The 25,427-nt window shown below is 42.7% G+C and overlaps 1 protein-coding gene across 1 annotated transcript in view; it reads right to left on the reverse strand.

Annotated features, from left to right (window-relative positions):
* CACNG7 (calcium voltage-gated channel auxiliary subunit gamma 7) overlaps positions 1–22,578 on the reverse strand; it is a 234,753-nt gene extending 212,175 nt beyond the window's left edge. Inside the window, exon 1 of the mRNA XM_077457419.1 lies at positions 21,938–22,578. The gene's annotated coding sequence lies outside the window, so the exon portion shown is untranslated. The remainder of the gene's footprint in view (positions 1–21,937) is intronic.
* Between the last annotated feature and the right edge of the window lie 2,849 nt (positions 22,579–25,427).

The raw sequence follows: 25,427 nt of genomic DNA on the forward strand, positions 1-25,427 counted from the left end.
TCTGGGAGTTCAATGGTATATTTAGTAGAACATTTTTTTTTCTCACATTTTTCTTTTTTCATGCATTAATTACATTTCTTGTTGGTTTGCTGCACAGTTGACCCAAAAAGTCAATTGAAAAAATAGATGAGCTACAGCCTAAACCTAATGGTACATATTAAAATGACCATTTCACCAAAAACTGCAAACAAAAAGCACAGAAAAAACAAGTATTTTAAATGCTTACTTGCATTTTTCCCATGTGGTCAGGTACTTTGCTACATTATAGTAGAAGGACATTTCAGTTAATTCACTAACGTTTACCGCATACAATAAGGGTATCTTGTTACTCATTTGAATAAATTATTGTATGCGGTAAATTAAGTCCAATTCACAAAAAAAATAAAAAATTATGCAGTATTTAGCAAAGAAATAAAAATGTACCAGTAAATATTGCATAAAAAGTCCAATTTGCAAACGGATCAGAGAGTAAAAAAGCATGTGATAATTCCCACCATCGGTTTGCTGGGGGTATCACATACGTTATTTGTCAGAAAACAGCCTGGGGGTCGTAGGACCCCCAGACTGTTTTCTGACAAATAGCTGTTTGCTAAGCAGCAGGCCGGGAACGTCCTTAACAACCGATGACTCATCAGCTTCCACGCTCACAGTTGATTGTAAAAAAAAAAAAGTTAAATGTTATAAATATTAAGTAAAACAGTTTGGGGTCCCCCCCCCAAATCTATACCAGACCCTTATCCAGGCATGCAGCTCGGGTGCCCCCATAGCAAACTTCTTGCTGTGGCGGCACTCAACAGGGGAGGTGGACAAGAGCAGCAAAGAGGGACCCAAGAGGAGGAGGATCCTGGCTGCTTTGTACAAATCCACTGCAACAGATCAGGCAAGTATAACATGATTGCTATTTAAAAATTCCCCAAAAAAACAAGACTTTAACAGGTTTCCGATCAGCTCATGTGTATTTTACGGGGGGGGGGGGGGGCAAAATGGCTCCCCTGCGCGAAACACCGTACAGGTACAGGGTTCCTTTAACCTCCCTGGTGGTGATCCCGAGTCTGGCTCGGGCTGGGATTTTAGTTCCACGAGCGGTAACCCCGAGCCAGACTCGGAATCGCATCGCTGGATACAGGGAGAAGTTACTTACCTTGACTCCTGGATCCAGCGATGTCCCCGCGCTGTGTGAGCGAGCTGTCCTCCGCTCGATTCACACAGTGCCCGAATGCCGCCGATCTCCGTTCCCTGCGACATTATGGCGCATGGGAGCGGAGATCGGCACCAAATTCAAAAAAGTAAAAACACACAAAACACACACAGTATTATAATCTTACAGATTACAGTACTGTATAAAAAATTACACACCCCCTTTGTCCCTAGTGGTCTGTGCAATGCCCTGCATGCACTTTTATATTATAAATACAGTTTTTTCTGCCTGGAATTTGGAGATTGTCCATAGCAACCAAAAAGTGTCCCTTTATGTCAAAAGTGATTTTAGACCAACTAGAAAACAGCGATAATAAATTAGAATCACTTGCAGAATTGAGCGATAGTAATTTGTGGGGAAATTCGAGCCGGTTCACACAGCGGGCGATGCGAGGCGACACGACTCGCCTCGCCTCACTCTCGCAAGTCGCCCCCGTTCTGTACAATGGAACCGTTCTGAGAGGAGCGACTCGAGTCGCTCCGACTCAGAAAAAAGGTTCCTGTACTACTTTTGGGCGACCTCGGGGCGACTTGCATTGACTTCTATACAGAAGTCATTTGCAAGTCGCCGCTGAGGCCGCGGCAGGTCGCGGCGAGGCAAGTCGGAGTCGCCTCGCCTGCTGTGTGAACCGGCCCTTAATCTAATGACAGTGACAATTCTGCAAATTAGCAAATTTCAGTGTTTTTGGATTTGATTACATTATTGAATAATTTGTATTATTATTTATTATATTATAAACTTTATCATACCCGGGATGTCTGCTAGACTCTGGTTTGAACATATTTAAGAGAGTTATTCCGAAGAATTACAGGACTACAATATAAAACGCCAAATTTCCATGCAAAATAATTGTACCGCTTTCAGCACCTAAAACCAGAACTAATCATACCGCCAGGGAGGTTAAGAGCCGCCAAAGGGCGCACTCGCGTGCCCACTACATAGCGGGGGGCCCACTGCACGGCGGGAGACCCGATGCGCAGGGTTCGTGGTCGCGATCGCTGACAGATACACGTAATTGCGTGCACGAGCGCCAGCACAGAGATTTGTGTGTGCAAGCACACAAATCCCTGTGCTGTCAGAGGAGAGGAAACATATCATTTGTTCCTAGTAAGTAGGAACAGCCATATGTCTCCTTTCCTACTCAGTCCTATCCCCATACAGTTAGAGCACACTGAGGGAACACACACATTTAACCCCGTGATCGCCCCCTAGTGTAATTTACACAGTAATCAGTGCACTTTTATAGCACAGATCTCTGCATTAATGTCAACGGTCCTCAAAAGTGTTTGATCTGTCTGTCGCAATGTCACAATAAAAATTGCAGATCACCGCCATTAATAGTACAAAAAAAATAATAATAAAAATGTCATAAATCTTTCCCATAGATTGTAGACGATATAACTTTTGCACAAACCAATCAATATACGCTTATTGCGATTTTTTTACCAAAAATATGTAGAAGAATATATATTGGCCTAAACTGATGAAGAAATTTGTTTTTTAAAAACATTTTTGGGGATATTTATTATAGCAAAAAGTAAAAAAATATAGTTTTTTTTTCAAAATGGTCACTCTTTTTTTGTGTATAGCGCAAAAAATTTAAATCGCAGAGGTGCTCAAATAGCACCAAAAGAAAGCTCTATTTATGGGGGAAAAAGGGCACACATTTTGTTTGGGTGCAGCATTGCATGACTGCGCAATTATCAGTTAAAGCGACGCAGTGCCAAATTGTAAAAAGTGCTCTGGTCAGGAAGGGGGTAAAACCTTCTGGGGCTGAAGTGGTTAAATTACTTTAAAAATTAGACATGAAACAGGTTAGCAAAGCCATTAAGAATATTATCATTTAGCAATGATGAACCAAAAAGAAATAACTATTTCCAGCCTAACAGCAGTGTGAAGCACCCAATTAAAGTACAACTGATTCCACAATAGATATGCAGGAATGAAATGTTTGGCTTTCCTTCGGTCAGCATAAACTACATAAACTATAGCCTCCCCAGCTAATAGTGTGACAACAGGCAGCCTTAAAGTGGGAGTCCGCCGAGACTCTGCGTTTTTTTTTTTTTTAAAAGCCAGCAGCTACAAATACTGCAGCTGCTGACTTTTATAATAGTGACACTTACCTGTCCAGCGCGCCTGCGATGTCGGCACCCGAAGTCGATCTCTCGATCGTCTCTCGGGTGCTGCCGCCGCCATCTTGAGTATGGGAATCAGGAAGTGGAGCCTTTCGGCTTCATTTCCCGGTTCCCTACTGCGCATGCGTGAGTCGCGCTGCGCAATAAGGATGGACCCGCTGCCTCTGGGATCTGTGTGTTTCCCAGCAGGCAGCGGGGGGACTTTCGGAAAGGGGCGTAATCTACGCCCCTTTCCGCAGAGAGCTATCCCGGAAGTGGGTGCAGATACCTGTACTGTACAGGTACCTGCACCCCCCTCCCCCCTAAAGGTGCCAATTGTGGCGCCAGAGGGGGGGAGGGTTCCGATGAGCGGAAGGTCCACTTTAGGGTGGACCTCCGCTTTAAGTTAGTACTAACAATATGCTGCTGATGCACACTGGTGATGGAAATATAGCCCTAGGCCTCCACTAAACTTTGAATAGTTGAATATAACCAGAAACTAGAATAACTGAATACGGAAGGGAATCAATTCACAGTACTTCAAAAGCAATTCTTCTGCCTGCTGATGTTGGGGCCACTGGCCCTGCTCCCTCTCTTTCCTGATTGGCTAACTGACTTTGATTGACAGAAGCTGGAGCCAATGGCCCTGCTGCTGTGTCTCCGCCAATCAGGAGGGACAGTCCTGATGGACTCGTGGATATCACTGGATAGAAATGCATTAAGATAAAAAAAACTTTCTGCTTTTACAACCCCTTTAAACTTTGACCACTTGGTGTCAAAAAGTTGAAAGTTGCTACCTGCTTGTGTGAGTATAACCTGGAGAGTCAGAGGAACTGAGGCCCTTTAGTGGGGTTGAGGTAGGAACAGAGGACCTGATTGCCAGTGGCCCCTGCAGGATAATGCTACACTCCCATTTTTTTCAGTTCCTTAACCCTCTTCTTCTCTTCTGGGTGTATCTAATTCAGCCTTTCTCAGCAGTTTTTAACATTAAGGGACCCTTGATATAACTTTTAGGCTTCAAGGAACCCCTGCTAATAATTAATATAATTACAGCTCACAGTACATTAGTGTAATGATCAGTGGGATTAATGCTCTTTACCCTAATGGACATTGGTATTATCCCCCCCCCCCCCCCCTAACAGATATGTAAAAAGATCATTAGTGTCATTGGTCTGAGAAGCAGAAATTGCTATTGCTCAAGGAACCTGTAGCAACCTCTAAAGCAGGGATAAGCAATTAGCGGACCTCCAACTGTTGCAAAACTACAAGTCCCATCGTGCCTCTGCCTCTGGGTGTCATGCTTGTGGCTGTCAGAGTCTTGCTATGCCTCATGGGAGTTGTAGTTCTGCAACAGCTGGAGGTCCGCTAATTGCATATCCCTGCTCTAAAGGAACCCTAGGATTCCACAGAACCCTGGTTGAGAAACCCTGATCTAATTACTGTCTGTGATGAAGGTAGGTGTAGGCCTTGAGAGACCTCTTTGAGTCTGCCGAAGCTACTGACATCACATTCAAGATGGTGGCACCCAGCAGGAGTCCTAGGACTTTTGGATGTCTACGGCAGACAGGTTTATACAAATAATTTACTTAAATAAAATACATATGTAATCTTATGGGGAGAATTTTGCTGAAATGAATGGTCTGACAGGGTCCCTTTGAATGGGGTTTCTGAATATCTCTATTCCTCTTTAATGAATATACAGTTGTTTATTCTATACATTGTAACTACAGAATACAGAGATGAGTTTGTTATGAATAATAGTGTCATTCTATGTTATTTAAAAAAAAAAAAACTTTGTAATGTTGTGTTAATATAGGTGCATGGTGGCAAGCCATAATTCCTCAGTACACACTAACGCCCCATACACACTATCAGTTTTTCTGCTGAGTTTTTCCTTCAGATTTACCAAAACCATGTAGTGCAAGGGCCTGCCTGATTGCATGCAAATTGAAACTCCTAAGGTTTGACCTCATATTATATGGTTTTGGTAAATCTGAAGGAAAAACTCAGCAGAAAAACTGATAGTGTGTATGGGGCTTTAGTGTGTACTGAGGAATTATAGCTTGCCACCATGTGTATGGGGGTTTATTTACTAAAGGCAAATAGACTGTGCACTTTGCAAAGTTGCACTCTGCAAGAGCAGTTGCTCCAGAGATTAACCCCCCTGGCGGTATTCCCGAGTTTGGCTCGGGATGGAGATTTTGTACCAAAAGCGGTAACCCTGAGCCAGACTTGGGACTGCATCGCTGAATGCAGGAGGAGGTTACTTATCTTCTCCCCTGGATCCAGCGATGTCCCCCCCCCCCCCCGCTGTGCAAGCGAGCCGTGCTCCGCTCGACCTATCACAGAGCCGATCTCCGTTCCCTGCGAGCGTTGCGACGCACGGGGATGGAGAACGGCGCCAAATTCAAAAAGTTAAACACACACATTACATACAGTATAATGTAATCTTATAGATTACATTGCTGTATGTAATTATTTCACATCCCCTTTGTCCCTAATGTTCTGCCCAGTGCTCTGCATGTAGTTTTATATTATAAAAACTGTTCTTCATGCCTGGAAACTGGAGATTGTCCATAGCAACCAAAACTGTCCCTTTACATCAAAAATGGTTTTAGACCAGCTAGAAAACAGCGATAATAAATTAGAATCACTCGCAGAATTGAGGGATATCGATTTGTGGGGAGATCCGTCATCAAATACTGAAAAGTAATGACAGTGACAATTCTGCAACTGAGCAAATTTCTGTGTTTTTGATTTGATTACATTATTGAATCATTTTTATTATTGTTATATTATTATTTGGTATAATTATTTATAGTTATTTATTATATTATAATTTATGATTTCATTTTTCAAACTTTATCATACCCGGGATGTCTGCTAGACTCTGGTTTGGACAGATTTAAGTGAGTTATTCCTAAGAATTACAGGACTACAATATAAAACACCAAATTTTCATGCAAAATAATTGTACCACTTTCAGCACCTAAAATCTGAAATAACCATACCGCCAGGGAGGTTAATAAAAGGGGAAAAGGTCTGCTGACTTCCTTCATCCAATCACGTGCAAGCAAAATTTTCATTCTTTTTATTTTCCTTGCACGTGATTGGATACTTTTTTGCAAATGAAGCTTTACCTCATTTGCTAAGCTCATTTGCAAATTGCACAATCTATTTGCTTTTAGTACATAAACAGTGCCGACTGTCAACTTACCACATCGCATTTTGACTGTGACACAAAGCATCGTGGCTTGTCCATGTGAACAGCTTTCTGTCGTTTAGCCTTTAGGTGGACATACCAGGGTGTCAGGAAGGGCATGCCAGTAGACAACATGGTTCCTCTAGATGGACTTCTGTGTCTCTTCACAGGCGAATGCATACGGGCACATGCACAGGTTACAGACGTTGGCGCCACATGGGCTATTTAACTGTGTCAGTGCTCATGATCAGTGCTGTTTTGTCTTTCAGCCTTCCCTGTATTCTGTGACTCTAGTGAGCATGTGACCAATGAACAAATCTCAAAAATAATGTATTTATTTTATTAGAAGGGATGGTTTAAGAAGATCAAACATTTGCAAAAGTATATTAACTATCTATCAACAAATACTTTAATGAAACACCCAGAGATACTGTACTGGTCTTTCAACTACTGCCATAATCAGCTGTCAGTTTTTCCCACAACAGTTGTCCACGCCACTAAACACAAATGTGGAAGATATAATAGGCAACAGACTATAGTTCAATTCCCTGAGAAGTCAAATGTTCTGTTTATAATTAAGAACAAGGTCATTAAGGTGGGCTATGCTAAAGAGTAAATATGGCGGTTCCCATTTACCTATTTTATATGTGATGCTCAAGACTAAAAAAACAAAAAAAACAAACATATATATATATATATATATATATATATATATATATATATATATATATATATATATGTTTGTTTTTTTTGTATATATTTTATATATATATAAGAAATATGGCATATAATTAATTCAGATTTTCATAACTAAGCAGCAGCTATAGCTCACATCTCTTTCAGCTGTATTTCCTTGCCTGAAATGGAAGAGGCAGACCTTCTATTTATCTGCCTGTCCTCCATTCATATGGTCAGTTTCATTGATGGAAGCTATAGTACAGCTTCTATGAATAGAGATGGGGGAATGACAGAAATATTGACTGGTCCAGTGGCTTGTATTAACCCCTGCAGCACTGGAAGATTACCGCTGCAGAGGTATGTGTAAAGGCAGAGGACAAAAAATTGTAAGCAGCAATCCTTGATTTGCTAAAAAAAAAAAAAAAAAAAAAAACTAAACGAATGCCTCAAATGATATCTGCATTTAAAGAAATACAGGACTGTCATTGCTGATCTGTTTCTAGCAATATGAATCCCCTGACTGTCTCTGTGTCTGGGAACAGGCATTCAGATTAGAAAACTAGAGTAAAATCAGAACACCTGAACTGCAGTGGCATTGTGAGGGGGGGGGGGGGGGGCTAAGGGGGCTGGAGCCCCGAGTTGGCCCCCAAAAGCCCCGGGTCTTGGGCATTCACAATTCTATTATTAGTCCCAAGCCCGAGCAGGGACCGATCTGACTTGAAACGCGGCCAAGTGACATAGCAGATCCCGCCTTCTGGAGCCTGCAGCGCCTATGATGGATGTCCTGCGGTACTGGTATTGGACCATCATAGGCACTGCAGGCTCCAGAAGGCAGGAATTACAATGCAGCCGCATTGTAATGAGATCCCCACTCGGCGATCAGGCAGGCAGCTCTCCTCTCCTGCCCTCCCCTATCTCTGCCTGCCTGCTGTCTACTGGGATGGGCGCACCACACACTACAGCTGAGCTGCAGGAGGAGGTCACGGTCACCTGAAGTCTGACGTGTAATGGTCAGGTAGGTCAGTGTGGGTCAGTGTAATGGTCAGTGTGTGCCAGGTAGGTCAGTGTGGGTCAGGTAGGTCAGTGTAATGGTCAGGTAGGTCAGTGGGGGTCAGGTAGGTCAGTTTAATGGTGAGTGTGTGAGGTAGGACAGTGTGCATCAGGTAGGTCAGTGTGCATCAGGTAAGTCAGTCTGCATCAGGTAGGTCAGTGTGCATCAGGTGGATCAGTGTAATGGTCAGTTTGTGTCAGGTAGGTCAGTGTGTGTCAGGTAGGTTAGTGGGGGTCTGGTAAGTCAGTGTAATGGTATGGTAGGTCAGTGTGGGTCAGGTAGGTCAATGTAATGGCCAGTGTGTGTCAGGTAGGTCAGTGTGGGTCAGGTAGGTCAGTGTGGGTCAGGTAGGTCAGTTTTTAGTGGTCAGCATTGATGGGCACTGGTAAGCCAGGCAGCAACCAGAAAGTGAGCTTACTCCCCCTCCCGCCACACAATACCCCGCCCCCCCCCCCAAAAAAAAACCTTAAGTTAATGTATGTTGGTTGTCCTTGTTGCTGATAAAATGTTCCATATATTACAATACTACGTGCATCTATTATTCATGAAATACCTTCAGCCTGCACTGAGATGTTCAGCTTGTCTGTAAGCCAGGGTTCCCTGAAAATTGTATGCAAATTATTAGAACTCTCCTATGCATGCTGGGCCTGTACTACAGACAGAACAAACTATATTTCTGAAATCACAAATCGTGTGGGTGCACAGCAATGCAGGTAATAGATTTTCACACGTCACACATTTTTATCATTAGAACAAATAGTAATGTCCTGAAAATTGCCTTAAATGGACAACATAAACTTATATGAGACTTGAGAGAAACATAGACCTTGCCCTTGAGAACCTCTCCTGAAAATGTTAGCTGTTTGGCTATCCTTCAGATCATCTGACTTTAGTACCATGAGTCCATGGTACCAAGTATACATATCAAGATTTGTCTTTGACTTTCCTATTCTGCTTACTTGTTCTGGTAAAGGGACTCACAAAGTACTGACGCCAATAGGTTTGTATAGCAGGGGGTAAAATAACATTTTCAGACAATGGCATCCGATGTATTTCACTAATGACAAACTGACTTTGAAAAAAAAGTTATGTAAATGATTAGTGCTGCTTTTAAAATAGCAGTCTGATCTCACCTTTGTTGTCCATCTGCTTGATGACCACCAAGTGCCAACATGTGCTTTTCATTGTCTTCTCCAGCACCTTTGAGCCACCAAAACCTGACCCACTCATATGCAAATACTGACTTTAAAAGCAAAGTCAAAGGCTGGCTTTCCTCTCGCTGTCCTTTGATTCACTATCAGTCTCTTAGTCTGTTAACCAAAAGTTGGGGATGAAAGCTGGGCTCTACAACTAAGTACGAATTACTGGTTATGATAAAGAATATTCAAAACATGTTGATGAAAATTTGCATTCTGCCCTTAAAAACAAGAGATTTATAGAGCTCACCGTATCTGTAATATGAACTCTGTTACAGCCATAAAACCAAGTTAATTTGCATGCCATGGTGGGACCCCTTCTGGAGTTAAATGCTCATTTTGCTTCTTTATTCAAACAGCCCTGTACATAATTATAAAGTATCTGTGAATCAGTGCCGAGACAAGGACATGAAGCGCCCCAGAGCAAAGGTGCCAAACTGCACCCCCTCCCCCATCCCATTCTTGATGTGCAAGCTTAGGGGATCCTACACTCAGCAGTCACTTGCTTGTCAAAATCACTGCCATTATCACTACTCCTGTCAGCCTTGTAACAGAAGGAAGTTGCCCACATCCCTAAAGTAAATAATTGCACCCAGAGCAGCCACCCACCCCTTGTCCCGGTGTAAGGTAAACCAGATTTCCAGCACCAGAAAACCAGTGCAGGCTTATGCTCATATTCATGCTTGTATGCATTTCTCACATGCTAATACTTCTAGGCAATAGATGTACTATTCCAGTTCATCGTGCTTGCATTCGTGCATGCACATGTACATAATACAAATTAGTGTGAGTACTTGGCACTCAGTTGCCTATTTAAACTGGCCTGTCACCATGAGCAGTTGCTGAATTATCTTCAGCTTGTATCTGTATTCCTGTGACCTGATTCGTTGAACCTGCTTACCTGTGCATGACCCTGCTTTCTCCTGAACTTTGCCTTTTGCTCCTGCATTAACCTTGTTTACCTGGCCTGCTTCCTGGACTTGCTCTGCCTGCTGACTCGGTCCTTGCCACTGGTCGCTACCTGAATACTGGCTCTACTACCATCTCTTGCTCTGGTGCCAAGCTGTTTCAGTATCCTGTTCTTAGGACTGTGACCCCCAGCTTCATGCACCTAAGAGCAGACTTAACCAGCCAGCTACTCTGGCACTTGTGCCACTTCATGCCGTCACACTCTGTCTCCACCTTCAGGAGTGTTGAGCATGAGGTGCAAGAGAGGCCTCCACAACATTTCAGTTGTTACCAGTTACTTGATATCCGGAAACTGCTGTGAATACCCATTTGTATAGATTATGAGCTAGCTGTGTGGCCTACAGAGCCTTGGAAAATGATTCACCCCCTTGGCATTTTTCCTGTTTTGTTGCCTTACAACCTGGAATTAACATGGATTGGTTGAGTATTTGCATCATTTAATTTACAGAACATGCCCACAACTTTGAAGATGTTTTTTTTATTGTGAAGCAAACAACAAATAGGACAAAATAACAGAAAAGGTCAATGTTCATAACTATTCACCCCCCTAAAGTCAATACTTTCTAGAGCCACCTTTTGTGGCTATCACAGCTCCAAGTCTCTTTGGATAAGTCTATATGAGCTTGCCACATCTTACCACTGGGATTTTTGCTAATTTCTCCTTGCAAAACTGCTCCAGCTGGGCTTTATGGCAGAGTGGCCAGAAGAAAGCCATTACTTTCAGCAAAAAAACAAAGTTGGATGGCTTGCGCTCACACACAGAGTGGTACAGGTTTTTCTCAAGAATATATTTGTATTTCGCACCATCCATCTTTCCCTCAACTCTGACCAGTTTCCCAGTCCTGACTCCTGAAAAGTATCCTTTGGGTGATGCGATGTTTTGGGTTTGCGCCAGGCGTTTTCTTTGTAGGCCAAAAAAGTTCAATACTAGTCTCATCAGACCACATCACCTTCCTCCATACATTTTGGGAGTCTCCCGCGTGCCTTTTCACAAACTCAAAACTCACTCACAAACTCAAAAGTGCCATTTTGTTTTTTGCTGAAAGCAATGGCTTTCTTCTGGCCACTCTGCCATAAAGCCCAACTCTGTGGAGCGTACAGCTTATTGTTGTCCTATGTAAAGGTACTCCAGTCTCTGCTGACGAACTCTGCAGCTCCTCCAGGGTTACCTTAGGTCTCTGTGCTGCCTCTCTGATTAACGCCCTCCTTGCCTGGTCTGTGAGTTTTGATGTGCTGCCATTTCTTGGCAGGTTTGCTGTTATGCCATATTCTTTCCATTTGGTTATGATAGATTTGATGGTGTTCCTAGGGATCATCAAATATTTGGATATTTTTTTATAACCTATCCCTGAATTGTACTTCTCAACAACATTGCTACTTGCTTGGAGAGTTCCTTGGTCTTCATGGCAGTGTTTGGTCAGTGGTGCCACTTTCTTAGGTGTTGCAGCCTCTGGGGCCTTTCAAAAAAGTGTAATGACAGATCATGTGACACTTAGCCCCCATACACACGGTCGGATATTCCAACAAGAAAGGTCCGATCCGATTATATTGTCGGAAAATCCGATCGTGTGTGGGCTCTATCAGACTTTTTCCGTCAGTAATTCCAACAGAAAAAATTTGAGAGCAGGATCTAAAATTTTCAGACAACAAAATCCAATCGGACATTTTCCAATCGTTTGTAGAGAATTCTGATTGGACGAAGTGCCACGCATGCTCAGATCAAAGTACAAGAGCAAAGCTATTGGCTATTAGCCTGAACGTAGTCCCGTCGGAACGCACAAACGTCATCACATTTCGAATGATTGGATTTTCCAACAACTTTGTCCGACCGTGTATATGCAACACCAGTTTCGGACAAAATTGGTTGGAAAAAATCAGACGTATTTTGTTGTCGGAATGTCCGACCGTGTGTACGGGGACTTAGATTGCACACATGGGCTTCATAACAAAGGGGGTGAATACATACGCACATGCCAATTTTCTGTTTTTTATTTGTAAAAAATTATTTTATGTATATATTTTTCCAATTTGACTTCACCAACTTAGACTATTTTGTTCTGATCTATCACATATAATTCAGATAAAAAAATAAAAACATTGAACTAAAGGCTGTAATGTAACAAAATAGGTAAAAAGCCAAGGTGGGTGAATACTTTTGCAAGGCACTGTATTGCTTTATACTAGCTAGTCACAGAACAATTATATTTTGATGGATCTCCTCCAGTGGATTTTATCACCCACTAGCTTCTTATATCCCACTGAATCCCTTCTTTGTGTTTGAACCTCTGCCTCCTCGCATCTCAAAAAACCTTGATGCTAAAACTGGAGACATTGTAAGTTAGATGAGCTGTTTAGAAAGCACAGTATGTATTACATATGTAATTACTGTCACATATTTCAACAGTTTTAGTAAGATGTACTCATAAAAAGTGTACATACATTTCATACTAGAAGCCTGACTTTTTATTGTGAAAGCAAAAGACAAAGTAAACTTATTTTATCTGAAGCTATTCTAATAACTAAGCACCATTGCTTATTTGTTTTTTGCTTTTAAGCTAGGACCTGATCTGTGTACCGTTGCAAGTGTTAGTGGCATCGTAACAAAAAAGAATAAATTCTTCCACTACCCAAGCCACCATGGCTCAGATTGTGCACTGCAGATAGAATCCTACGGGGATATTTAGGCACCTTTCCTCTCCTTTTGCCCATAGAGGCTGACTCAGAGCACAGTGTCTTCCCATCTACTGAGTGTTTTGCAGAGCACATCTCATTCCACTCACTGTCATGTGGCTATGAAATATGTTTCTAACTTAAGCCTCTGCAACTATCTCTCTTTCTTCTGAAATCGAAAGCAGATTCACGGAATTACATGACTTAATTATTGTACTTTTTTTTTTTTTTATTGTACACAATTCTTTTATAAGTGACTTCTGCTTGAAAAGACCCACAAGTCAGTATATTACAAAACGAATTGCAAAGCTGAGCCTAGGTGTTTTAAATGGTGGACATGCCTGGGGAATTCTGGACAACTGTCAGGGATCTCCTACAGCAAATGCTCATTGTACTGCAGCAGGTGAAAAAAGAAAAGAAGGAGGGCGCACTGACCTAGTGCATTACCACTGGTAACGTGGTAGATGTGATTGGCCGGAAGTCGTGGGTGGAACACAAGTACACCTGCTTCCTGGTTATCCGAGCAGCGTGTGTTCCACCCACTGGAGGTAGCGGCTGGGGGTTCCATGGTGCCCAATGTTTTATTTTAATCCCCTCTTACCCCTTTACAGCATAGGACAAGTGTGGGGGTGGTGCTGGTAAGATGTGCCTGATCACTTCCTCCTGGGAGGTTATACTGTATATCCACGTATAGTTTTCCTTTGGTCACAATACTGTATATTATAAATTATAGCACCTGGCTAACTATATGGGGGCACTGTTTGGTATGTAGCCCTACATGGTGATGCATGTGATTGATTGGGTGGAGCCAGGGAGGGCCAGTCCATGTGGGTGGGCGTGACACATGTGGGTGGGCGTCACTAGTGATTGAGGTGTGCAGACATATATAGAGATGACCACGAGAGAATAGCCATTGCCCGCTTAGGCTCTGAAGGAAGGGGTACTCCCCTGAAACGTGTCAGCTATCTTGAGGTATCGGTTTGATCCACTCGACATCAGGTCCTGGCTTCAGAACAGCAAACCTACTAAATTGTCAATGTCTCTTAGCCCCTGTACACATGGTCGGAGATTTCGACAACCAAATCCGTCGGATCTTGTCCGAAACTGTTGCATACACACGGTCGGACTAAGTTGTCGAAAAATCTGATCTTTCAGAACGTGATGACGTAATTTCGTTACGATGGGACTACAATCAGGCTAGTAGCCAATAGCTTTGATGTAGGAATTTGATCTGAGCATGTGTGGCACTTGGTCCGATCAAAATTCGCTACACATGATCGGAGTATGTCCGACCGGCCCAGTTGGTCGGGAAATATTTCCAACATGTTGGAAAATTGGGTCCGACGGATATTCCGACGGAATCAGTCCGATGCATACCACACACAGTCAGATTATCCGATGACGCGGTCCGATAGGACACATTCCGACGGATTCTCCGACCGTGTGTACAAGGGCTAACAAATGCTCATTTGTGAGTATATACTTTGCTGTTTTTATGCTTTAATAAAGCTTTACCAGTGGTAATGCCCTAGGTCGGTGCGCCCTCCTTCTTTTCTTTTCTCTTTAGTTCATGGAAACCCATTATTCTGAGGAGGGCTGCAAGACGGTAGGCATTATTGTATAAAATTGGTCGCACCACGCACTGAGAAACTAGATACCCGAGCGCAGGAGAGATTTCTACTGCAGCAGGTGGATTGTGAACATAGAAGCCTGACTAAAGTGCAAGGATGAGCATGAGCACTGGGGCTTGGTGGCCTATTTAAACCCAAAGTCTGTCTGGCCTGGATCCAGTGCTGGATTGTCTTCAGATCTTGTCCCTTCTCAGGCCTTTTGGGGCCTATTGGGAGCAATTTGGCTCACAAAACAATAACTAAGTTTATTATTATATTATTATTGAACTAAATATGCAATTTTCAGAGATTTATACAATCCATGTTACATGATTTTCTGGTTTGCCGAACTGTAGGGTGTTCTGCAGATTATGTAGATCTGCATGCAAAGCTCAGGGAAATCAAATATTGCTAAACTGAAAATTTTCCTTAATCTGTCATTACTAACCGGGACCCTTTAAAGCTGTTCTTCAAAGTTAAATGTAAAGCCCTCTCCTTTGTACTTTTAAATGTATCCATGCATTGGGGTCCTGCCCTCCACCCGCACTGCATAGCATAAATGTTCATTTAGCTAGGGAGGGAAAAGTATGTATAAATATTTTCCCTAGCCATCACTCCAACAGGCTTCCTCCTTTCAGTGTGACTGATCTCCCAAACCCGCTTTACTTCGCTGTCCAGCTGGTTGCAGTTCTCTGATCTTACCTCATACAATGAAGGACTAGCAGTCAAGGACAGCCAGGGCCGCCCATGTTTCAGAGTGTCGGACAGAAAAGGAGAGAGCTAGCTCCTGGGGCAGTGAGGAATAAGGTAGGTATTTGTACTTATTTCTTCCTCCCCACCCAAGTAAACATTCAACCTGTTCGGTGTGGGGGAGGGACAGGCACTGCACCACTTCATGGGCAAACATAACAATGGCCTCAGGTCAGGCTTTAACTGTATTTTTAAGATATTTTTTCTGTGGCCTCTAGAGGGACCTAATGAAATCCGAGGACATTTCCCCTCCTAGTTAATTACGGCCAGATTGGGGATCGTTTATAGTCCCCATTAGGGATGAGCTCGGTGTTCGACTCGAACATCAGCCGTTCCTCTGTTCGGCGAATTCAGAACTTTGTGGACCATTCGTGTGGCACGAACGGTCCACAATGCACTACGCCATCACAGTGCATTGGCCAAGCATGCACTGTGACCCAGCATGCTTGGCCAATCACAGCACCGGCAGCGAGGAGAGCCATAATTGGCCACAGGCAATTATAGCTCAGGGGGTTTAGTACACGCCCCACACTATATAAGGCTTTCAGCGTGGCAGCCTTGTGTAGTGTGTTACGGCATGCAGGCAAAGAGCTAGAAAGGCAGGGACAGTGTGTTCTTTTCTCAGGCATCTTAAAGTTAAAGTGGGTGTTGTGTGCCTCCAGCACAGTATACACCTGTATCTACCCTTTATTGCTGGTGTTCTCTAATACAGGCATCTGCAGGAGTTAGTGGGTGTTGTGTGCCTCCAGCACAATATACACCTGTATCTACCCTTTATTGCTGGTGTTCTCTAATACAGGCATCTGCAGGAGTTAAAGTGGGTGTACCTCCAGCACAGTTTACACCTGAAGATACCCCTTATTGCTGGTGTTGTCTGTTGCATATCTTGCATATTAGCCTTTAAAATTAACACTTTTGATTTTAAACATTCGAGTCCCATAGACTTTAATAGGGTTCTAAAGTCCGTATGAATTTTAGGTCCGTTCGAAGGTTCTGGTGCGAACTGAACCGGGGGGGGGGGTGTTCGCCTCATCCCTAGTCCCCATCCACTTTTTGACCATGACAGACATACCCCTTATGGATAGATTCCTCCACTCCACTACTACAACACAAATATGCACATTCCCCCACATATTTATGTAAAAAAAAATTGTGGCAAGTAGTTTTGGCTAGATGAACCATGCTTTGATATTGTAGCCATACAATTTACATTTGTAGGTATCAGGGATACATGGGCAAGTTAAATCTAGTCCTACTGGTAGATATAACCACTGGCTTAAATGATTTTACTTTTTACATTTCTCACTAGCAAGAGAAAAAATATCGCCCTGTTAGCTCTAGCCTAAACCAGGTAATTGGCCATTTCCCATCCTACCTACCCATTCTTCAGTAATACAAGGCTTGTGGCTGTAATCGAGCATTGAGAATACCTGTCAGAAAAGAGAAGTGGGTCTCCCATTGTATTTCTGATGGCTCTGAATCATATTTAAATAAAAATAATTACATTTATAAAGAAATAGGTATGGGGCTGCCATTGCCATTTCTGACAATGGTAGTTGCCTGGCAGTATCTGGATTCAATTGATTTGAGTCACAGGCCTAGAACAAGCATTGTGTAAATGTGTTTCAGAAGTGTTCCCTAATCATTATCTTTATTCTTGATCCAGGTAAGTCACTCCAAATATGTTGACACCAAAGCATAAGTACAACCAGAGGACTAATGTTCTTAAAAGGATATAACAATGTAGTGTATGGTTGAGGTAGCACTAGACCTTGTCAGTGGTCAGTTAGTCTATGGCGACTTGACTCTTGGAGGGTCCTTGGAAATTTCAGCTGGTTGGAGAACAAAATTAAATTATTTGGTGTAATACATAGATAAAAGTCAATGCATTACAGGGGATGGGGAACCCCTTCTTTAGTGCCCCGGTAGCTGTTGGTTGTTTCCTAATATAATAACAATGTTCTGGAGTGTAGAAAAAAACATAGTTTTGCTTTTGCAAGCACAACAGACACTCTGGATTTTCCAAGACTTTCTATGGCGCTCCTCGCCTACCACCTCAATTTCAAAATGATAGGTCAGCAATGGCAGCCTACATATTGATTACGTTACTTCTACTTACAGTTAGTCGCTTCACATATATTTACTTTCAGGTATTTTAGAGCCCTTTTTATTCAGAACCTGATTTAAAGAAGAACTCCGGTTTCTTTTTTCTTCCCTTAAGTAGTGGAGGGGGGTCCTCTCACCACTTTTACATCTTGTTTCCTTCAGCTATACTTCATACTCTGCCAACTACTCCAAATCTTTATTACTTAAATGGGCAGCTGCTTTGTGACACCCAGCATCATATCGCCTCTTCCCGTGCAACTGTACTGTCATGCCTATGTCCTCCGTGCTCTGCTACTCTATGCCCACAGGCAGAACAGAGTGATCTGGAGAGTACATTTACAAGACTGCAAAATTGGAACACAATTCCAGGTAATTTATAGGGCACAAATGAATTAAAAAAGAAATATTGACCAAAAGTGGATGGGGGGCCGGCATTGTTTTTTTTTTTTGGAGCTGGATAAAAGAACTAATGTCCATCATCTGCCATTTACATGTCCAAAGAGAGTGCCCTTATTGAACACTGAGGCCTACAGGAAAATGGCAGTTGATGAAGGTAGCCCTGAAGTCAGAAAAGTAAAGCTTTTTTAACACGGTGAAATGGGAAACTGGTTTCAAAGAGGCAAACAGAAGATGGTTCTCTGGGTAACTATAGCAGGTATGTTTTCCTGGGGTAGGATTTAAAAAAAAAAAAGCTAGTAGTTTCACTTTAAGGTTTACCGACTAATATGTCACTATTTTCAAATTGCTTGATAAGTATTCATACAAATGAGGCCAAACAGATTTTTGGGCTTTACATAATCTAATTTTAAGCATATACAGTATGTAGGCTGTGGTAGTCACCGGTCACCCCACCTAATTATGCACTGACACGAGAATGCAAGGAGGAAAAGGCCAACTTTCAGTGGTCATCTGTGATTTCTTTTCTTTTTTGTGAGCCGTTTTCCATCATATGTTGTAAGCAAGGCCTATAACTGGGCCTTATATACGTGCAAAATAGACATATTTTGACAGCAACCAAACAAACTATAGCAAAAGCCTCGCTATCTGACTCCCTTGCATTATCCGTGATCAAAACTAGACTTCCATGGTCATTCTCCAATAAAAAATTTACAGCGGAACGCTCTGAAATAATGCCCAAATTAAGACAAATCAGGCATCCATGGGTTTTACTCTTCTTATCAACAGACATTGAGGGGTTGATGTACTAAAACTGGTGCATTTAGAACTTGGTGCAGCTTTGTATGATAGCCAATCAGTTTATAACTTTAGCTTGTTCAATTAACCTTTGACTATAAAACCTGGAGGCTGATTGGTTTCTATGCAGAGCTGTCACCTGATAGACCTAGGATGTTTATATGTCTTACTGTCTTGTTGGGCCTAATATAACTCACCTTGGCTTCAAAGCAATCACTCACCTTTCCAGTTTCTTTTCTATCCCACCTATTCATTCCTAGCTGCTTAGGTTTATAATATTTCTGAAATTCTGATTATAGAGCTAGGTTCTTGCAGCCTTTTTTTATGTTATTCTTCACTGTTGTCACCGTAATGTAACTGAATCCAGGAATACCCCACTTTTAAGTACACAACAGGGGCGGACTGACCATTCATGCACTCAGGCACTGCCCGAGGGCCCCATGCCACCAAGGGGCCCCATCAGGATTGCCAGCCTCAATAAAACCAGGGACAGTATGTAAAAATATGTGTTTTTTTTTAAAAATCCCAAGATTATAGCTGCCCCGTCTCTCCAGTACCTTTTCAGTGTGTGTATGTGTATTCTGTGTGTGTATACTATGTGTGTATATTGTGTGTCTGTGTGTGTATAATCTATTGCCTGGGGGCCCCATAATCTCCTATTGCCCGGGGTCCCATGAGTTGTCAGTCCGCCCTGGTACACAATGGGGTTTATTTACTAAAGCTGGAAAGTGCAAAATCAGGCTCACTTCTGCATAGAAACCAATGAGCTTCCAGGGGTTTTTACCAAAGCTTACTTGAACAAGCTGGGGTTAGAAGCTCATTGGTTTCTATGCAGTGAGCCTGATTTTGCACTTACCAGCTTTAGTAAATAAACCCCATTGTGTACTTAGAAGTGGGGTATGCCTGTACTATGTTAAATTCCTGTATGGTGTAATAATAGTACAGTGAATATCTGTATACTTTTTTTTTTCGTTCAATATTTTTATTGAAAATGAAAATTGTAGATATTGCTTGGGTATCCCATCAGGTTTCCTTCATTTTTTTCTGTTCCAGTTTTCATAAATCTCTGTGCATATGTTTTTTTTTTTTTTTTAAATCAGCTCATCACTCAGTACAGCAGCTCTTGTACTGGGTCCCCCTAAAAGTGTAGATTTCCTAAGTTACTTCATAAGAGAACTCAATAACTTATTAGTGATGCTGAATAATTTTGATTATTACCTGAGCTCATTGGCACGACAAGGTCTAAATCTGGCAATACACTGTACAGTACAAGCCCCTGCATCCTATAGTGGATGGTGTATCTAAAGGAGATTGTGGAATTGGATTGTAGGATTATCTTTAGAAAAATAAGCATTACTGCATTCAAAAAGGCAGTTATAATTAATCACCTTTAAAAAAAAAAAATGCAAGTCTCTGATAACAAAGTAACATAAATCGCATGACACGTTGAAGAAAAAACTTGAAGATGTTCTAGAAATACCAGTTCTGTTGCCATAAGAAGACGAAAGTTAAACACTGCCTGATTGAGATGACCTGAGAGGATGAATATGCAATGCAGCAACATTGGGTACTTCTACATCACCGCCTGCTATGGAATGACACAAACTCATCAAACAGCAAGCACAACATTTCTCCAATCTACAATGACCATTTGATGGAATTTCTGTCACTCTAGTCAATAATGACATCATAGTACTTAATCCGCACCGACTCAACTAAGGGATTTAGGTCACTGATGAAAAAGGGACAGTGACAAAACAAGTGACCGTTTATGACATTTGAAAAAGGCATATCAACCACGTACGCACAGATGCAGTCCTGGGAAAGCAGGATATTCTGCTATGCAGTCCTGGGTAGCAGGATAACAAGGGGACCCTTTGTCCTGATTGTCATGTTGCAGAGTTCCCAAGTCCCCCTCTACCCAGCAAAGTCCCCACCGCCATTCCCTGTAATCCTTTGCAGTAAAATCTTATCCCCTACCTGCAGATCACATCTCACTGTCATACCTTTCAGCCAAAAGCCTTGTTGGATCCAAACAGGGATTGAATCAGCTTTTTTCATGAACGCTGGTGCAGTCCCTCCCTCCTCCACTTCTTTCCCCTAACCCTTCCAGGCTCAAAATGGATAAAGATACATAGGGTTACTTCAATGCATGTCACCCCTTTACTATGGTTAAGGGAGGGGGGGGGGGAGTTACACCATACTACCTCAATCTACTCTAAACCAAAAGCCCCCCTGCTCCCCTCCTTCATTTGCCAACCAATAAAAAAGTAATTATGTGTCATTCTATCATTCCTGCTTCCCACACTTTTTTTTATATATGCTCCTCCCTATCTAAAAAGGAATCATTGGCAGGGTTGAACTGCATACGACACCCCCCACCCCCCCCCCATACCACTGCCACCCAGTAAAACCAACAATGAATCACCGGTTTACAAATCTACACTGGAATTTGAATGTAATGTATACTACACTATGTTGCTGTGATACTATGACACCTGGCTAGAACAGCATGCATCAGCAATCAGGGTGCCCTATGACGGTGCATCAGCATGTAATATAGTCTTGTGTTTGCGGCATGCACACGGCACAGAATTGCTGACAACTTGACAAAACAATTGAATCGAGAAGTGACATGTGCTGCATGATATGTGTACAAATACTGCACTGCACGACGTCGGCTAAATCCCCCCACTACCGTAAATGAATAATGTATGGAGGGACCTTAGCGGATCACACTTCATCAATCTCGCTTCTCGATACTGCAGATAGAAAATCGCGGCGTCTCTGTTACCCAACAATTCTATTAAACAGCTCAGCTGGCAGCCCAAACATTTATACGCCAGTTAGTGGATAATTACATGGTATGCTTGGATCCATCCCACAATAAATCTTGGTTGGACTCATAAGCATTGATACAACTCTGCCCATCGCCAACTCGTACACGCCGCACATTGATGTAGACCTCCCCGACATCCGTGCATGGAAAACCCCCATATTATGATGCAGCATGCGTCAAGCTTTTAGATCAAGGAATAACAACAACAAAAAAAAACACAGCATGGAATAACAGACAGATTAAGGCAGGAGAAACCTTCAGGGGTCACGGTCAAGGTTTAACCCTTGGGACACGCATCGGCTAGGCTAAAAGAGTTAAAGCAAGAGATGCAGAATATGACAATGTAGGACATCATCTCACCTTGTAGACACTGAATTTAAGAGCTGCGGTAGTCTTCTCTTAGCCTCTGCATAGTTACCGCTTCAACAAATCTTGGAATGGCATTCCTTTGAGTAAATGACATCTATATATGTGTCAGTATCCCCAGTCTGACAATTCTTCAACTCTTCTGCATGGAAATAACAGCTTTTTTTTTGCAGCCAGGTACTTAGTGATTTTTCTCCTAGATCTGAGTCATCCTTTTCTGAAGATGTAGAGAGAAATCAGCTACATACATCTATTGGTGTAGGTATGGATCTGTGTGTCGGATGGAAGGGGGGGGGGGATGGGAAGTGGGTATTGCAGCTTGCTAAAGTCTAGGTACTGTAAAGTCATCTGTGCCAGGATTCTGAAGAGGACCTGTCTGGAGCAGTGGGAGGGAGATTCTCATATTTATACAATCAAAATACAAGGATGGAGGTTTTAAAAAAAGAAAAAGAAAATACAGCTGTCATTTCAAGGAATGGAGAAGATGGGAGGGGGGGGGGGGGGGGGGAGGTTGATGAAAAGGGCAGAATGTGTCTTCTGTGATGAGCAGATCGGAATGGTGCGAAAGGCATCCGCAGCTCTGAAAAGACCAGTTAGGAGCCTGGTCTATCCTGAGATCCCCATTGTCTTTCCTCTACATAGCTTTTCAGGAGCACTCCATCTCTTCTGTGAGTGGCCAAGATTTCACAATCCCCTCTCTGACCCCCTCCCTTCTCTTCAGTGTGATGTCAGAGGGATCTCTCTTAAAGAGACAGCAGACGCTGCTACCCATTCACTCCTGTATGTCTCTGCATTGAGCTGTACTGGTTACACCTGCCACCCATGAGGACTGCAGTAGGGAGCAGCGATGACTGGGGGGGGGGCTCATTGTATACTAATGTGCATGTGTCTGCTCTGTCGCAGGATTCCCAGCATCCCTCCCATTCCTGGAGAGTAAACAAGGATGCTGGACATTTAATCATTGCTGCCAGAGGGTCTCTACACTTCTAATCAGCGGTGAACTATCGCTTGGAGCAAGGTGTCATGCTACCTGTCACCATCCAGCCTAGATACATTTATTTACTGCAGGAGCATAGGACATTCTTATTGAGCTGACGTATAATCAATTACCGAAATGTCTTTTATTAAATCTGTTTGACCTATTTTAGAGCCCCTTCACAGTGGGGCCACCCGTATGTTAGCGGTAAAGCGACGCTCGCTTTTAGCGACGATTTAACGCTGTTTAAGCGACGCTTTTCGGGCGCTAGCGGGGCACTTTTAACACCAAAGAAGGAGTTAAAAATGCCTGTGTTGCGGCGCTTCCGAATCACTTTTCAGGAACGTTGCTCATTCACTGCAATGGGCAGTGCGGTATAAAGCGCTCCCAAACTGCCCCAAAGATGCTTGCAGGACTTTTTCTAACATCCCGCAAGCACACCGCCCCTGTGTGGAAGCAATCAGGCTTTCACATTCAGGCGGCATGGGAGGCAGTTTTCAGGCGCTTTACAGGCGTAAAAAGTATGAAAACTGATTCAGCATGAAAGGGCTCTAATGCCCTGTACACACGGTCGGACATTTCGACCACAAAATTTTGTCCGAAACTTGTGTTGCATACACACGCTCACACCAAGTTGTCGGAAAAACGTGAAAGGGCTCTAATGCCTTGTACACACGGTCGGACATGCCGAGCACAAAATCCGGCTGATTTTTTCCAACGGACTTTGTCCGAAACTTGTGTTGCATACACACGGCTGCACCAAGTTGTCGGAAAATCCAATCGTTCTGAACGAGGTGACGCCAAACATCAACGTCCGGACTATAAACAGGCCAGTAGCCAATAGCTTTCGTCTCTTCGTTTTTTTCTGGGCATGCGTGGCACTTTGTTCGTCGGAATTGTCTACACATGATCGGAATTTATGCAATCGGATTTTGCTGTCGTAAAATTATAGATCTTGCTCTCAAACTTTGTACGTCAAAAAATCCGACAGAAAAAGTCCGATAGAGCCCACACACGATCGGATTTTCCGACAACATAATCCGATCAGACTTTTTCCATTGGAATTTCTGAACATGTGTGCAGGGCATTACACTTGCAGTCCAGGGAGCAGGCAAAATAGGCAGTTGAGCTGTGGTTTTACCACCCTTCAACCACCCTTTTAACCCAATACATTAGTGGAGGGGGTTGCACACAGCTGGAGCAAAAATGATAAGCGCTGTCACTTTTAAGTGAATGAGGCTGCACACCAAAATCACAAACAATGCATGTGGTTGAGACACAGTAGTACAGGCTTATAGGGTTGTAACAGGCATCAAGGAGGAAACATATCTCCCCCCCCCCCTTCTCCTGTAGGGTTGCCCCAATACTGTCTTTCTACCTGATACTGTCTGCCAAATACTTGTGGATACCAAGTATCGATACCTTTGCCGTGCGATTTCAGCTCATATAAAAAGAAAGGGCTCAAATCTCACTGCAAAGAATCGCATGCATTGCGGTGCAATTCCTGTCCGAAACGCACGCAGTTTCCTGCCCCTCTTCTGTATGAACCCAGGCTTAAGCCACTATGAGAAGCCTGGGTTCAGACAGGAGTGCTGCGGGCAAACCGCATGTGTTTCTGACAGGAATCACACAGCATTCCTGTTCAAATCGCATGCAATTCAAAACTGATACATTTAGGGTGTGATTTGAGCCCATACAAAATGAATGGGCTCAAATTGCACAGCAAAGGTATCAGTTTTGGTTATCACAGCATTTGCACGAGTACGAGTAATATTCAGTATCGGGCATTGGTGCAACCCTACCTCCCAGTCATTTATCAAACACCCTCTAAAAAGCGATGCACCTCTGCGGTCAATGCAGCGATGCAGCATTGAACGCAGCAAGCAAAAACAGGCTCTTGTTTTCTTGTTTATATGTATTTATTTGTCAAAGGGGTCCATTGTGCACTTAGGGCTCATTTAGCCTTGTGGTTGGGGGGGCAATAAATACATGTGGTTGTGCAAAACTTTTAACCCCCCCAACCATCCCCCCTTAAGCTGCAAAGCTACAGACAAGGGTGTTTACATTTAGTAATTACCTTATTAATAATTTTGGACTTTATGTTATATATTTTGCACAGTATACAGGATAAAGTTTTGCTTGTTATTGTAGCATATTTAGATACAGTGATGTAGCTGTGAATAAGTTGGAGGAAACTTGCTTCACTCACAAACGTGAATATATCATTTTATACATGATTTAGTGGGCTGAATTTTATTTACATATTTGGTCACATATTAGTGGATTTAGCGCATCTACATTTTTAATCTGTTGTTAGTGTCTGTATTCCGGCACTTTGTAGATTGTGGCTTTCTTTTTTTTTTTATTCCATTTATTTCAGTCATGTTATTTTCAAATTATTCAGTTAACCACTTCAGCCTCGGAAGTTTTACCCCACTTCCTGACCAGGCCATTTTTTGCAATACGGCACTGCGTTATTTTAACTGACAATTGCTCGGTCGTGCGACG

This window comes from Lithobates pipiens, unplaced genomic scaffold, assembly GCF_037356315.1.
Source record: "Lithobates pipiens isolate NorthernLeopardFrog02 unplaced genomic scaffold, aLitPip1_a1.2 Scaffold_27, whole genome shotgun sequence".
NCBI classification, from domain to species: domain Eukaryota; kingdom Metazoa; phylum Chordata; class Amphibia; order Anura; family Ranidae; genus Lithobates; species Lithobates pipiens.